The sequence below is a fragment of the Salvia hispanica genome, chromosome 1 (assembly GCF_023119035.1).
Source record: "Salvia hispanica cultivar TCC Black 2014 chromosome 1, UniMelb_Shisp_WGS_1.0, whole genome shotgun sequence".
Lineage (NCBI taxonomy): Eukaryota > Viridiplantae > Streptophyta > Magnoliopsida > Lamiales > Lamiaceae > Salvia > Salvia hispanica.
The window spans coordinates 17354836-17370627 of NC_062965.1; the positions used below are offsets into that span (position 1 = coordinate 17354836).

The following is a 15792-nucleotide window of genomic DNA, read 5'->3' on the forward strand; positions in this document are numbered from 1 at the left end:
CTAGCTCAATTGAAACTGCTTATTTTAAGCCCAAAGTATATTTTTATTCTTTATTCCTGAGCCCATGATTTTTTTAAAAACCTAATCATATTTTATAGAATGAAAACTGCCAGATTTCCCCATGATCTGCAACGCTGAAAGTTAGGAACAAATCAACCAAATCTATCAGATAGATTACCTATTTATATATATACACGCCTCCATCCCTATCTTCACTTTCTTTCATTCAAAATCCAAAGAGAAACCAATAGATGGAGTCGGTAGCCTTCAAACAAATTCATCAAGAACTCCAATAGTAAAACTCAATCTTCCCAAATCGGTTCTCACTAGCAGCGGCGATGAAAACAACCTCGACACGACACCGGGCTTTTCGGGGCTGCACAGGGGCTGATTGGGACCGCTTGGGGTAGAGCGGCGCTGGCTAGACTCGGAGCAGCAGCAGCTGTTCGGTAGTTCCGGGCGGCTTCTGAACGAGGAAAATCACCCGAACTTTTTCCAGGCAAATTAAAGGAATGAATTCCTCTTATATTTATACAACTTAAAAACTACACTTCGAATTCGTAATAAATTAATGAAGATATAGAAAAGCATTTTCATAGAGTGCTCCATAATCATTTAACTTCTTTAATAGTACTACTTTGTACTGTAAGAAAGTTTATGTAATAATGTGGCATTGTCAACATTTGGAATGATAATAAATGTATTGATGATCAAATTATTTATAATGATCTCGAATTTCATTGGTTCAATCAAAATCCATCGAAGAAGCACCAGCACGAACGACAACAACAGAAGCGTTTCCGTTGTTTGATGATAGCAACGAACAGTACAGAGAAAGGGGCTAGTCATGTGTTTGCTTGTGCGGATTATGGCATGTTTGCAGAGTTAGCACGACAATTATAAATTAGTTTATGAAAGTCCAAATAACTGTGATAATGACCCATAAATGACAAAAATAGACTAATGTGATAAACTTGTAATTCTCATAAATGGAAAATTTTGACTAAAATAAGTATGTATGTGCAACATCTCGATTTTTTCTATCTTTCAGTTGCTCTCGAAAGGACATAAAAAATTTGAAAGATTTTTTTTTCCTTTGGTCTTTTCATCAATTAATAGAGTTATTAATCAAGAGCTCAAATTATTTACTTGACTATGCGGCCAACGCGAGAGATGCAATTGTAATCGAAGAAACGAGATGAGTTTTATGGATGTTTAGTGTCGATCAAGAAAAATTAAAATACAAATCTTGGGCCTAGCAATTTACCAATCAAAAGAATCCTAATACATTTTGTTTGAGCCAAATCTCGCTTGAGAAGCCTATTCACCAGATTAATTTCTTACTAATAAAACCATGCAAATTCGAGTTATCATTATTAAACATTAACTGTTTGATACTATAGAATAGCCCAGAAAAACTCTTTTATCTGGTCAAAGTCTTATACTATTTGATACACATGAAATTTTCAAGCCAGCCTGAGAAAATAATCGCGGCCCGCAAGTATGTATACTGGCGTACGAACGCAGAAACCATTGGTCGGAGCAAATCCGTCGCCGATTTTTCTTGAGAAGAGGCCGTGGAGGTCTTCCGATTTGAGTCTTCCGATTTGACCGTGTTCTTGAAAGAAAAGAAGAGTTGCTTCATTATTAGTGGGCTTGTTTTGACCAATGGATTGATCAAGGTATTTTAGTTTAAGTTTGAGTTGGTTTGGTTTTAATTAATGAGGCTGGGGCGAGGACATAAATAGTTAAAATGCAGATTTCTTTGGGCGCATTCACACACGCGTTTCGAGACCGGAATGGAACACAAATTAAGGTTTTCACAAAAGAGGTGGGCTTTCGAACTAAAGTTTTACTGTGGGCTTTCTATCCTACATTTTGTGTAGGCTACTTTAAATTTTTATGTGCTTAAATTCAAATGTGGTTTTTATGAATGTGCCTATCTGATCCCCCTAGTGGGGAGTGAGTCTTTACTAGAAGTTATGAGGTTAATCGAATTCGGGTTTGTCTAGGGAGTGAGTCCCTATTCAGGCTAGTGTAAACTATAGTAACTAATATGTAATGGAAAAAAACCCTAAATAATTTGAAATGGCCTAACTTAATAATTGATAAGATATAGTAGTATATGACTTGCAGCAACTATTATACAAATAATTGAATGCATATATTATTATTATATTCCAATAGTTGACATAGTCACAAATATGGATGCCTATCACATTTCACAACAATTTTCAACCAAAACACATCTAAATATTAGTAACATATATAGAGCTCATGAATATGGAGCTCAAGTTGTTACTTGTTTTGGCTCTCACTTCCATCTTCATCTCCACCACTTCCGCCACGGTATGCGTACCGGTCCCGGGCTTAAACATCTTTCGTCGATCTCTACCACCACCGCTACGATCACCTCCACCGCCTCCATCTCCTCCTCCTCCCTCTCCACCACCACCTTCTCCACCACCTCCACCTCCACCTCCACCCTCTCCACCACCACCTCTGACTCAGTTGCTTCTGCCCGACTCTCCGGTTTGCATAATACTTCGAGACTTGGCTCCACAATTCCTTCCACTAGTCTGTCGTGCCTAATAAATTAGGAAAAAGTGTGACCACACCACCAATAAACGTTTCACTTATACATATAAACATTACTCACTCCTTTATTATACTTCCATCATCACCTAAATAAGCTACTTCTATACCACCTTATGATAAATAAAATACTAGCAATTGAAATTGCATGTATGTGTTTGGCTCTATACAATCTTGTTTAAGAAAAATAGTTGGCTAGATTTTGCCTATGTATGGCAGCTCTAGCTATAGAAAATAGCAACTATATTTCAAAACCAAGTTTGTAATATGTACTACAATGTTCACTATATTATATATTATGAATAAATAAATTATTATCTATGGATACTTGTAATGTGATTTATCGCTAACTGATTATAACCCCTAAAACCAATCATTAATCAGACTAGACTTTGGTGAAATTTAGAAAAATCACCCTATCTTTTTCCAGGCAAATTAGGGGAATGAATTCCCCTTATATTTATATAACTACAAAATTACACTTGATTAGATAAAAATGAAAATATAGAAAAGCGTTCATAATCAATTTATTGATGATCAAATTTTTTATCAAGAGCTCGAATTTCATTGGTTCAATTAAAATCCTATTTCGAAGATGCACCAACACCAGCACCAATGACTAGCAACAGAAATGATGATAGCAATGAAGAAGTGTTAGCGCGACAATTATCAATTAATTTACTTGTTGCATGATTTTGTTTCCCGTGTTTTGATATGATCTCATGTTACTATGCGTGTAAATCAATTCTCTATTTTCCAGCACCGAAATATGTTAACCTAATTCAAATCTTTTGATAGAAAATATCATGACGAATATACCCCTGTAATAATGACCCAATGACAAATATATACCCCAAATAATATCTCTAGGGAACATTTTCTCCTACGTGTATCCAATAATCCAAATAACTGTGTTAATGACCTATAAATGACAAAATTTGACTTATGAGATAATGACACATAAATGACAAAATTTGACTAAAATAAGTACTCCCTCCATCCCCATATAGTATGAACTTTGGGTTTGGCACGAGTTTTAGTCAATGTTTTAAAAATTGGATCAGTGAGTGAACCGGCGAAGCTACTGGTTCACGGTTCAACTGGTCCAACCGGATGAACCAGTGGAGTGGTAATGGTCTTGGTCTCTTCTCCAAGAGATCATGAGTTTGACTCCCACCAAAACCTCATATTTTACAAAAATTTTGAAAAAACAAGAAAACCAATTTCCGGTTGCCGGCTAGAATGGTTCGACCGGCCGGTATCAGCGGTTCAAGGCGGCCCAACATGCTACTGGTTTTATGGGGCAAATAGGACTTTCATAAATAGGACTTTCATAAATATCCTACACACATTATTGGAATTTTCGACCCTTATTATTATTGGAGAAGAAATCCTATTTTATTGGATTTAATTATTTGCTTGGGATAATTATCCAAATTAAATCAAAAGTCCAATTATTCTCTAATTCCTCTATGGATTTTCGAAACCCGCCTTATTACATGGAGATTTTTGAAAATCTCCTATTTATGGGAGAAGGGATATTTGATTATATTATTTGATCCCTTATTTATTCTCTTCCATGAATAAATTCAAATATCTTAGCATATCTTACAATATCTAAGAAAATCTTGTCATTCCGGTCCACACGTGAGGGGGCGTGTTAAATTCTCCGAATCCTTGTCCCACATCGGCTTGGTGATGATCCTAACTTCTCTATATAAGTTTGGATAACCCTCCCCCTTATGAGGCCTTTTAAGGAGTGAGTGGCCCATTTCTAATAGTCGAAATTTGCAGATTGAGGAACTCTCAGTGAAGAAGGAGCTCGAGAATTGCAGATTGAGAAGCTCGAGAGTGCAGATTTGCTCGACAATTTGCAGAAATTGGTTGAAGATTATTTTTCAAAATTTGCGGATTGAGGATCTCGAAATTCCAAATTGCATCTCTATAAATTCTTTTGAAGATTATTTATTTAATTTTAAGTTTTAATTCAGAAAATAACACCATTACACAGTCATATTTCCGATTGTCCACATTGGATAATTTTGCACCGGAGATTTGGTATTCAGGTCGGGTTGGTAAATAGCAAACGCATCGAAAGTTCGTGGTTTTAAAAACAAATTTTAAAGTTGGTGGACAAAACCGGAATTCGGGAAAAGTTTATAGTTTTTATGGACAAAAACCCTTTGATAAAAATTGCCAAAAGTTTATCAGATTTAAGCAAATTAAATCTCTTATTATCTAATACTACAATTGTAACACCCCACTTTTTCGAACCCTAATTTTCGAGACATAAAATTTTTGCATTAAATGCTTTTAATGCTATGGACTATGTGAATTAATTGATGAGTGATTTAAGTGCATGATTTCTTTGTGACCTAATTTCGATTTGGAGTTGAGATTGATTGAATAGTCAAATATGTTGAGTATATGACGTGTCGGTTGAATAGTCAAAGATGTGGAAAATATGACGTGACCGTTGAAAGGTCAATGTGTGGTGAATATGAGGAGGAATTAAAAATGATGGATTTTGTGAAATGATTGTGTGAATATTTTGATGCGGGGTGAAATATATTGTGACGAATTATTTTCCCAAGAGATGAGTGAGACTAAATAGGACTTTCATAAATATCCTACACACATTATTGGAATTTTCGACCCTTATTATTATTGGAGAAGAAATCCTATTTTATTGGATTTAATTATTTGCTTGGGATAATTATCCTAATTAAATCAAAAGTCCAATTATTATCTAATTCCTCTATGGATTTTCGAAACCCACCTTATTACATGGAGATTTTTTAAAATCTCCTATTTATGGGAGAAGGGATATTTTATTATATTATTTGATCCCTTATTTATTCTCTTTCATGAATAAATTCAAATATCTTAGCATATCTTACCATATCTAAGAAAATCTTGTCATATCCTATTTAAATTAGGAATTTAATTTATGGAAGGAGCCAAATTCACGCCTACTCCATATTTTTATTGGGAGAATTATTATTTTACTATGCTCCGTGATATTTTATTCTACTCCGTGAAATACCAAATAAAATCATACGCTAATTAAATAGCCTAGATTTCGAATTTCCCCTTATTTCTCCCCATAATTCACGCCACTTTCCACCACCATATCTTCTCAAATCTTGATTTACTTAATTAAAGATTTTATTTTGCACTCTATAAATACATGGGAGAAAAACCTAACCCTAGCCACTAATCACACGTCTCTCTCTCTCTAATCACACGCCTCCCCTCTCTCCCACTCTCTCCCAAATTTTCTTCTACTTTTCTCCAAGATTTCTTCATCTTTTGAGAGAATTCAAGTTGAAGCCTTAAGAAGTATTGAAGAATTAAGATTCTACTTTGTTTCTACCGTTTGTTCTATCGAGAAAAGGTATTTTTTATATTAATCTTTTCTCATCTAACCGATAAATCGGTCTTCTTGAACCCTCATGCATATAGATTGAGTGAAAGGGGAAACAATTGATGAATATGAAGTGATGTGCGTGTGTGTGTGCATCGGTATGCGTGTGTGCGTGTGATGTGTGTGGTAAAACACTCATCCGTGACATGTTGTGATGATAGATTTGGATTTGTAGTGCGAATAAAAAGTGATATGATAATCTTGCCTTGATTTTGAATGGTGATATTAAAACGAATTGATGGAAAAAGGGAAACGTTGGGAACATGCATGATTTTTGAATCAGTGATTGAGACTTATTTTTAATACGCATAAATTAAAGGTGATAATTCGCACTCTCGGCGTGATAGCAAGAGGAAGAGCGTACTTGGGATCTAAGGAGTCGAGGTGGACTTTATTTACTAAACTCTCTTATTTCCAAAATATTGATTATGGTGTTATAAGGGTGGATTAAAATGTTATGTCATGCCTGTGATTATTTTGATTATGTTGTGTGTCTGATGCCTAGTTTGTGAGTCCGCTCCATTAGGCTATAGGGCTATATAAACGAATTCGGGTCTGAGTAGGGCCGCAAACCCTATCAGGCTAGTGTACACAGTTGGGATCGGGAGCCGTCCTTGCTAGTCGGCCGGTCTCGTGGGCGAATGGTGTGGCCACACTTTCGTCGCACTATGGATTTGTTGATTGTTGAGAAAATGGAAGGAATTGTTTGACTGACCAGTCTATGAAATTATTTTGTGATACTCAATGATATTCTTTTATCATTATGGTAAGGATGGCATGTCTATTAAAATGTTTTGGCATGAGTCCACTGGGTATGTTTAAAATACTCAGCCCTGCATGTGTTTTCCCTATGTGCAGGTTGAGCGGCGACGAGCGGTTGGCGGTGTTGAGCAAACTTTAGTTGAATAATATGGTCATTTGAAACTTCGAGTGTACTTGTGTCTTCATACATGGCTTCACCCTTCTCTTGGATGCTTCCGCTGAAACATGAAACTTAATATCGTTTGTTGAGTTTGAATTTATTCCTTTTGGTTTAGAATATTGAGACATAATGCGTTTTGGATTATATTATACCCTTGGCTTTTGAGCATGATTTATGATATCTATTCATCATTGGTTTCTCTTGATTAAGCCGTTGTCTTATTGCTTAAATAGTTCATTAATTACTTTGGACAAATCCCTTTAAATGAAACCCTAGCCTATGTTCTTGTTGCATTTAAGTCCGCCTAGGTAGCGATCGTCGTATTTATTATACCCTAGAATACCGGAATGTTACAGTTGGTATCAGAGCCTCAGTTCTTTCCGCTCTGGACCCAAGAGTCTTAATGAGTTAAAAGTCTAAGCATGGGTAAATTGACTAAGTGATAATCGTCGAAGGCTCAACACCACGACTCGTCCCCGCTCAACCACGAAGAATGAGGTAACAAGTATCTTGATGAATTTTGATCTGGATTATGAAATTTTGGGAATTGTGATGGGAATACTACTCTTGTGAGAATGAAAACATTACATTGGAAATCGAAGTTAATATGACGTTTTTCAAATTTTTGCTTGGAGTATGAAACGATGAATATACATGGATATGAAATTTGTTTAATGCGACTATGCCAAAAATGATGAATGCTATTTTGCGCACCCGATAAGGAAAATCGGCGAAGATGTGAATGGACTTTTATGAATTGGATAGATGTAATTCTATATTATTGAAATTACATGAATTGTGAAATGTGAAGTGTGATTGTAATTACTTGATATACTATGAAACAACACCTATGGGAAATATGTAAATACTATGGCTTTTGGAAAATGTTGTGAAGATATGAACCGGGAGACACTATGAGAAAATTCAATTGCTTTTGTTTAACAGTGAGGCATGATGGCGTTGAATGTGATGGATATTGAAGTACGATTGTGAACTTGTATTGGTTGATGTTGAGATTTGTTATTACGTCTACGAAACTGCAAAATTTACTTGAATAAAATACATGTTGCTTCCATGAGCGACAAAAATTTTGTGCCTATGTGGTTGAAATTTCATGACTATGATACTATGAAAGGCAAAGCATGATACGCGTGTAGTTGCGAGTTGTGATTGTGATTGTGATATAGATGCGCATGAAATGCATGATTTATGAAATGCGATTCCATGAATGATTGATTGACTGAGTGTTTCTATTCATATATATTGATGTACGATGTTTGTTATGCTATGAAACACAAAATGGTTTATATGAATAAACATGTTTGATTGTGGAATATATGGATGACGTTTGATGTGGTGAAAATTCATGACCAATGAAGTACGAGGTATAGTTAGAACCACTAAGAAGGTGAAATGTGGAACTTTTCAACTCAGTTGCAAACGTAGAAGCCATATGGAGCTTGAGTTAGGTAATGATCGAATATACGTTAAAGTACGAGACATCAAGCTATGCTTGGAATTATAGAGTGGCTAAGAAGTAGGCCAGACTGAACGTGCTAGAACTTAGTTGTAAGTTGACAACTGCAATATCACTTTCCTGAGTGACAAAACCAACGAAAATATATATATTTCGAACTTTGACGTATCCTTACAATGGAGAGATCATACCTAAGATCTAATAAAGCTATGAGGTCTTGCATAACATGCCAAAGTGGCGACGCGACACAAATACGACGACGTTTATGACACATTAAGACCACGTGTATAATGGCAATCGAAAATGACTATGTGACATGGCAAGAAGAAGACTTTGAAGATACGACCATTAAAAAATAGTTATTAATTTCGATGATACGATGAATCTCAACTTGGAATCCACGGTATCATAGAACGATGTTGCCATGTTCAGGCTCGGGAAAAATGTACGAGGGAGTGCGACCTTCGTAGCTGGAATGAACGATTCTTTTTAGTCAACAGTACTTACTTGGATCCTTAGAAAATTTTTTAGAACCTCTCGATTAACAGTGAACCCTTGTTTATCTAAGACCTTGTTGGACTCACAATTTGCATGTAATACTCATTATTTCTTTTCTTATATCGAGTCATGAGTCATTTGTCTCGAAAGTTGGTGTTTGCCTTGGTGACTTTGGATATCTTGATTGAGTAGTCTCCTTTGATTCATCATAAGGACAATATTTTGATTTTATAAGCTTCCGTCATTGAACTTTGATCCTAAAGTTGTTTGCAGTTATGACCTTCAGTATGATCACATCTCCAGACCTGTTTTCTTCAAATGATGGAATATTCTTCTTGGAATTTTTGTTCACCTCTTCATTTCGCCAGTTCATTCTTGCAGAAGTGAAATTCTTTTTAGCACAGTGATTTTTCTTTCGGCAACACCAAGTTGAGGCTATGATGTTCTCTTCTTCGTTAACGGGTTTGATCGTGTTAATTTTCTGAAAAGTTCCAATCACTTTGAGTTGCCCTCAACAAACCCGTGAATCCATTGATGTGATTTCATTTTTCAATAACATGATGTCGTTGAACCATTGTTAGTGATACTTCATGACATTTGTCTATGTTTCTAAATTCTGCCGCGACTCATTGTTTTAGGCTTTGACATGTTTGAACGATATCATTCATTGCTGTCCGGAATTTTTGCAAATTTTGATCGGGCAGTCTGCTATGGAATTTGAGATTTATTGCAGTTTCATCCTGTTTCCATGACCTACCTCATGTTCTTTCGAACTCTCGTCAGAAGTAAATTCTCAAGCTCTATGGGTTTTACTTGATCCCTCTAAAACCATTTAAATTCTCCATTAATACACGAGTTAAGTTCAATGGAACTTAGTCCTTGCTTTGTTTCAAACCAATTGTCAATGATGAGATTTGAAAGTGTCGAGCTAGAAATATTATTCTTGTTTCCTTGACTAAGTTTGGAGCCTTCCGATGAAAGACATTTTGTGGTGTTTTTTCGAGTTGAAATCAGTTTCTATCCAAGTAAGACTGTTTGATCAATTTTCGAATTATTAATACTAGACTCAAGGAAATGTTAGAGTTGTGCCTTTTGACATAACAATCATTCTCTTAATAACATTGTAATTATACTCCCGCTCTCAACATGCAAGAACAGCCGTTTTCGTCGCATCACCACTTTTGACATAAGATTGGGTTTAACTTATTAGATCGCATGTACAATTTTCCCCCCGTTGTAGGATTACATCATTTAACATCTCCTCTTGTATCGAATATTTTCTCGTTCGGAACTTCTCTTCAATTTGCACACCTTTTCCTCTTGAACTCATTATCGTACGTAATGTCTCTTCGCATTCTCATTATTCTTATTGTTCCGAAAGACAATAGTGAATTTGTAATTATCCAAATAAGTTCGAATTCGCACCACATATTTCCATTTTTCCTATCACTCAGAAAAGTGATATTGCGGTTGTTACAACTAAGTTCGATATCGTTCGATCTAACAGACATTTCGGGCATTCTATGTTTGCATACAAAGTTCATAGCATTATACTTCCATTCTATCAACAAATTCGCAATATACCTCATACTTTACTGTCCGTACTCTATTAATTAAAACGTTATTCATATACCACATAGCTAATCATGCATAAACGCATATTTTATACATCTCAAGACAAAACAACGTCATACTTCTCATTCACTTCAAAATCTCAATTTCCCAAAAGAAACAAACTAGCAAGCTTTCATTTGAAGTTCAAAGATTTCTGAAATTTTCAACAATTTTCCTCAACAAAAATATTTTCCTCAACCAAATTTCCACCAAAACAACTAGTCATTACCACTGAAAACATTCACCTCAAAATCCTTTCCATTTTTTTAACCAGTATCAAACACCATGCAACTCTTTCAAAACTCATAACTCATTCTTTTCTCCACACAACACAATAATTCTTCCTTTTCTATACCAACATTTTCAACTTCCTCTTTCAAAAAAATTTCGTTACCTCTTTTCAGGTTGAGCGCGACGGTCGGATGTTGAGCCATTGACCCTCTAAAATTAATTTATTTTGATCTAGGGAAACTAATCTAGATCACGACAAAAAGAAGACTCTTGGGTCCAGAGCGGAAAGAACGTTGCTCTGATACCACTTTGTCACGCCCGTATTTTCTAAGGATAGAAAACACGGTTGATCGCGACTAGGGGATGATTAAAGAAGCGGGGAAGAAAGGGGGAAACACACATCTTTGACCAAAATATTTAAATAATTGAAATAACTTAGAAAACAACATAGTATCATTTCAACAAAGTACCAATTCTAAGAAATAAAGACTAGAAAGTAGACAATTTTGAAAAGAGTTAGGTTCTCAATACTAAAACAATTTTAAGGAAAAGACACCTAGCGGAAGCGTTCAAGACACGGAAAATGCCGAGTATGAAGACACGACATATCCAACAATATTAAGCCAAACATAAATAATCCATGAATTCTGCTCAACATCCCCCACGCCCGTCGTCGCTCAATCTGCACATTAAGAAAAACAAATATGCAGGGCTGAGTACTTGATGCACTCAGTGGACACATGCCAAAATCAGTTTGTCAAGCCATACCGAGTGATCTTGGGGGTTTTAAATGAAAAGAACCCAAGTCACTAAAAGCATTTTCACATAAATTTCGGTTGCAACCATTTTCCATCCACATCACCATCACCATATCTGAACATACATGACAAGGAACGTGGCCACGAACCAAGTCACTAGACCGGCCAACTCCAAAGAGATAGCGCACGATCTACTGGGTGTACACTAGTCCGAGCAGGGTTTGCGGCCCTACTGGGACCCGAATTCGATTAAACATACATGGCATAGCCACTTCAGATAGGTTCATTCAAACACAAAACATGGCAAGACAAACAATTTTCACCTCCTTTCACATAAAAATAGTATTTAGGACATAGTCCTTATTTAAAACGAAAGCCCACCTCAAAAGCTTAGCTCCTCCACAAACTTCCTGTCCCAACCTCAACAACGTGCAAAATTTCACCCTTTTTGAAATAATATGATATGCAAAAATCAGGCTTTGCTAAATAATTTAATTAAAGACAATGCATGATCCTAAGTGCATGTGAAAAATCTATTCCTCGTTCACAAATAACAAAACAAACTTATCAATCAAGCACAAAACTCAATGATGGCCAACATACTTGAACTCTCGGTTTTTACTAAAAATAGGCCAAGTGATTAAATTCCAAACATCAATAAATTTCAATTATTGAACATACTAGTTCTGCCCAAAATAATCTGGTTGGCTAAATTCAACAAACATAAAAATAAAGCAATAGGCAGTAGCTAACAAGCATGCTCCCAGCAGCCCACGTCTCTCTCTCAACTTTACTTTAATTCCAATACAAATAAACCCAATTAATCAATAAATTATACCAACCCGGTTAACAAAATTAAAGAATGAAAAAGAAACTGTGTGGCTTAATATACTTCCAAACAGTACACGTCCATATTTAAAAGGAAAGGAACAGCAGATTTTTTAAATACTATACTCCCATCCATCTACACGTAACTACTCACTTTCCAACATGTTAACATAAAAACAAAATATATTCAACTCCACATATTTGCAAAAAAAAAAGAAATAGGAATTATTAAATGTCAAAAATAAAAACTAGGCACACATGTATACTCCCACACTAAACACGTCTACTTCCTATCCATCATGGAATGAAAAAGAATTATATACTCCCTCCTCTGATATCTAAACTGTCAAAACTCCTCTCCTTACCTTAACTCACGCCCCCTATCTCTCAGTTATCGTCTACAATTTACAAAACAGAAACAATCCCAACTCTTCTCTCTCTCTCTCTCTCTCTTTCCACGAGCGACGCCGTCAACATTTCGACGCCCTCGACGTCAGCCGGTTCTGCCACTGCTACTACGTCTCTGTCGCTGCTGCTGTCCACCACCTATCCCGGTGGCCAGCTACTCCGACAACAGGTTCGTCCCTCTCCCTTGAACCCCATCCTAGCTCTTTTATTAAAAATTCTATTTATTTGATTTCACTTATTAAAGGGCAGGCATAGGAATTTAGGAATTTGGAATTGAAGAGAAACACAGAAGGCACATCCCAAGCATTAAAGATTGATGCTTTCACACGAATCCATCATTTAACAGTTTCAAGAATTTCAAAAGGGCTTATTCCCGTGTGTGATTATGTGACACTAATCATGGAGTGGGATGCAGGGATTCAGGAAAAAAAATAATAGTGGATATACCTTTGGAAGGAATGAAGGTAATCACAACACTCTCAGCTTCTTCTTCCCACTGAAATATCAAATTATGGAATCAACAATTATGGAGGTTTTTTTTTTCGTATTCAATAGAATGGGAAGAAATTACCTTCACAGAAGAGATGAAAAACCGCTCAAGGGTTATGGAACGATAGATGCAAAAAGATGAAAACGTGGGGAAGGAGTATATAGAACAAATTGATCGGTTTGTTGGAGAGATTTTAGGGATTGGAGATATTGATGAAGAGAAGAAAACGTGTAGAAAAGATTTAGGAGAAGAGATTTATGTTGACTGCGGTAATTTAATAAGAATTAGGAATAAATGGCTAAGCCTAATTGAATAAGGATAAAGAGCTAGAAAAGAATAAAAAATAGACAAAAGTGATAGGCCCAAAAATATATGAAATTTAGTGCTTAGATTTATTGTGGTGTTTTATTATTTTAGTACTTTGGTGTTATTCCAAGTACTTAGACGAACGCCCAATTTTTCCATCGACGATTCTCACAATAAACTCGTCAACTGTTTTCACCACACAATTAATCAACAACAACAAAACAAGCATTCGAAAATTCCATTCGCAACTAATCAAAACGAAGACGGTATTTTAATCAAGGTATATCACTCGCTCGTTCTCAAAACAAAACTAATCGAAAAAGGTACTAAAAAGACGGGTGTTACGTCGCTGTCGTATGAGAATTTCCAGACGTTTTCCCCGAGGTGTTACTTGGACCGCCGCCAGATCGACAATTGGAGTTCACAATTGACCTCGAACCTGAAGCTGCACCTGTGTCTAAGGCACCGTATCGAATGGCGCCTAAGGAATTGGAGGAACTCATGGACCTAGGTTTGTTAGGCCTAGTGTCTCGCCATGGGGCGCACCGGTGCTTTTCGTCAAGAAGAAGGATGGATCAATGAGGATGTGTATCGACTATAGGGAGTTGGACAAATTGACCCTCAAAAACAAGTATCCACTGCAGAGGATAGACGACCTGTTTGATCAACTCCGAGGAGCCGGCGTATTTTCAAAGATGGACTTGAGGTCCGGATACCACCAGCTGAGAGTTCGAAGGGAGGATATACCGAAGACCGCATTCCGTACAAGATATGGTCACTATGAGTTCGTTGTGATGCTGTTCGGTCTAATGAATGCCCATGCGGTATTCATGGACCTGATAAATCGAAGTATTCCACCTGTTCTTGGATAAATTCGTTTTAGTCTTCATAGATGACGTTCTAGTCTACTCGAAGAATGAGAAGAAGCACGAGGAGCATCTACGAATCGCTTTGGAGACGTTGAGGACCGAGAAACTATACGACAAATTCAGCAAGTGTGAATTTTGACTGAACGAAGTAAATTTTCTTGGACACATTGTATCAGCAGAAGGAATCAGAGTGGACCCCGCCAAAGTTGAAGCCATGCAACAATGGAAGTCACCATCGACACCGAAGCGAGATTCGAAGTTTCCTAGGTTTGGCAGGATACTACCGAAAGTTTATAGAAGGGTTCTCCAAGATAGTGAGACCAATGACCCAACAACTTAAGAAGGGAATCCAGGTGAATTGGACCCCGGAGTGTAAGGCAAGCTTTCAACTCTTAAAGGAGAAATTGACCACCGCACCAATGTTAGCTGTGCCAGAACCTGGAGTAAACTACGTAGTCTAGACCGACGCTTCGAAGGTTGGACTAGGATGCGTGTTGATGCAAAACAACAAGGTGATCGCCTACACGTCACGACAATTGAAACCACACGAGTTGAACTACCCAACCCACGATTTGGAGTTAGTAGCAGTAGTACATGCCCTAAAGATTTGAAGGTATCATCTCTACGGAGTTAGATGTGAAATCCTTACGGACAACAAAAGCCTGAAATATTTCTTCGAGCAGAAGGATTTGAACATGCGACAACGAACATGGCTCGAATTAGTAAAGGACTACGGTTGTGGCATCAACTACCACCCTGGCAAAGTAAATGTAGTGGCAGATGCTTTGAGCCGTAGAGACCATTCGCAACTAGCTATTTTTCTGACAGAAGAGGAAAGTTTGATACGAGAATTTGGTAAAATGCGATTGGAGGTGGTAAGGGCACCTGAAACAGTGGAAGGCCGAAATCGCCGCCTTGAAAATTATTAAAAATTTAATCTAAGGACAGAGAATCGTTACGAGCACAACGGATGGATGCGAAACTAGAGGAAATCCGAATTGAAGTAAGAACCGGTGAATCCGGAAATTTTAGTGAGGAATCCGAACAGCGCCCTCATTTTTTAAGGAAGACTGTGCGTGCCTAAACGACGAAGGACTCAAAAACGAGATCATGAGTGAAGCTAATGAGACTCCATACACTGCCTCACTCCTGGAAGCACGAAGATGTATCAAGACTTGAAGAAGTCCTTTTGGTGGAATGGCATGAAGAGGGATATCGGGGCATTTGTGGAGCATTGCTTAGCCTGCCAACAGGTGAAGGCCTTACATCAACGACCACATGGAAAGTTACAACCACTAGAGATACCCGAGTGGAAATAGGAGCACATCGCCATGGATTTCGTGACAGCCTTGCCAAAGACCCTAAAAGG

General features: G+C 37.0%; 2 long non-coding RNA genes across 4 annotated transcripts; one reads left to right on the forward strand and one right to left on the reverse strand.

Annotated features, from left to right (window-relative positions):
* Positions 1 to 11195: 11195 nt before the first annotated feature.
* On the reverse strand, positions 11196 to 12094 carry LOC125215084. Its single transcript, XR_007175206.1, has 2 exons — positions 11904 to 12094; positions 11196 to 11446 (listed from the first exon to the last, which is right to left on the reverse strand). It is a non-coding gene; the product is annotated as an uncharacterized LOC125215084 (long non-coding RNA).
* A 374-nt stretch (positions 12095 to 12468) lies between these two features.
* On the forward strand, positions 12469 to 13752 carry LOC125215071. 3 transcript variants are annotated; one of them, XR_007175204.1, is made up of 2 exons: positions 12469 to 12927; positions 13003 to 13752. It is a non-coding gene; the product is annotated as an uncharacterized LOC125215071 (long non-coding RNA). The 3 variants fall into 3 exon arrangements; XR_007175203.1 differs by having other exon boundaries at positions 13008 to 13752; XR_007175205.1 differs by having other exon boundaries at positions 13174 to 13752.
* Positions 13753 to 15792: the final 2040 nt, after the last annotated feature.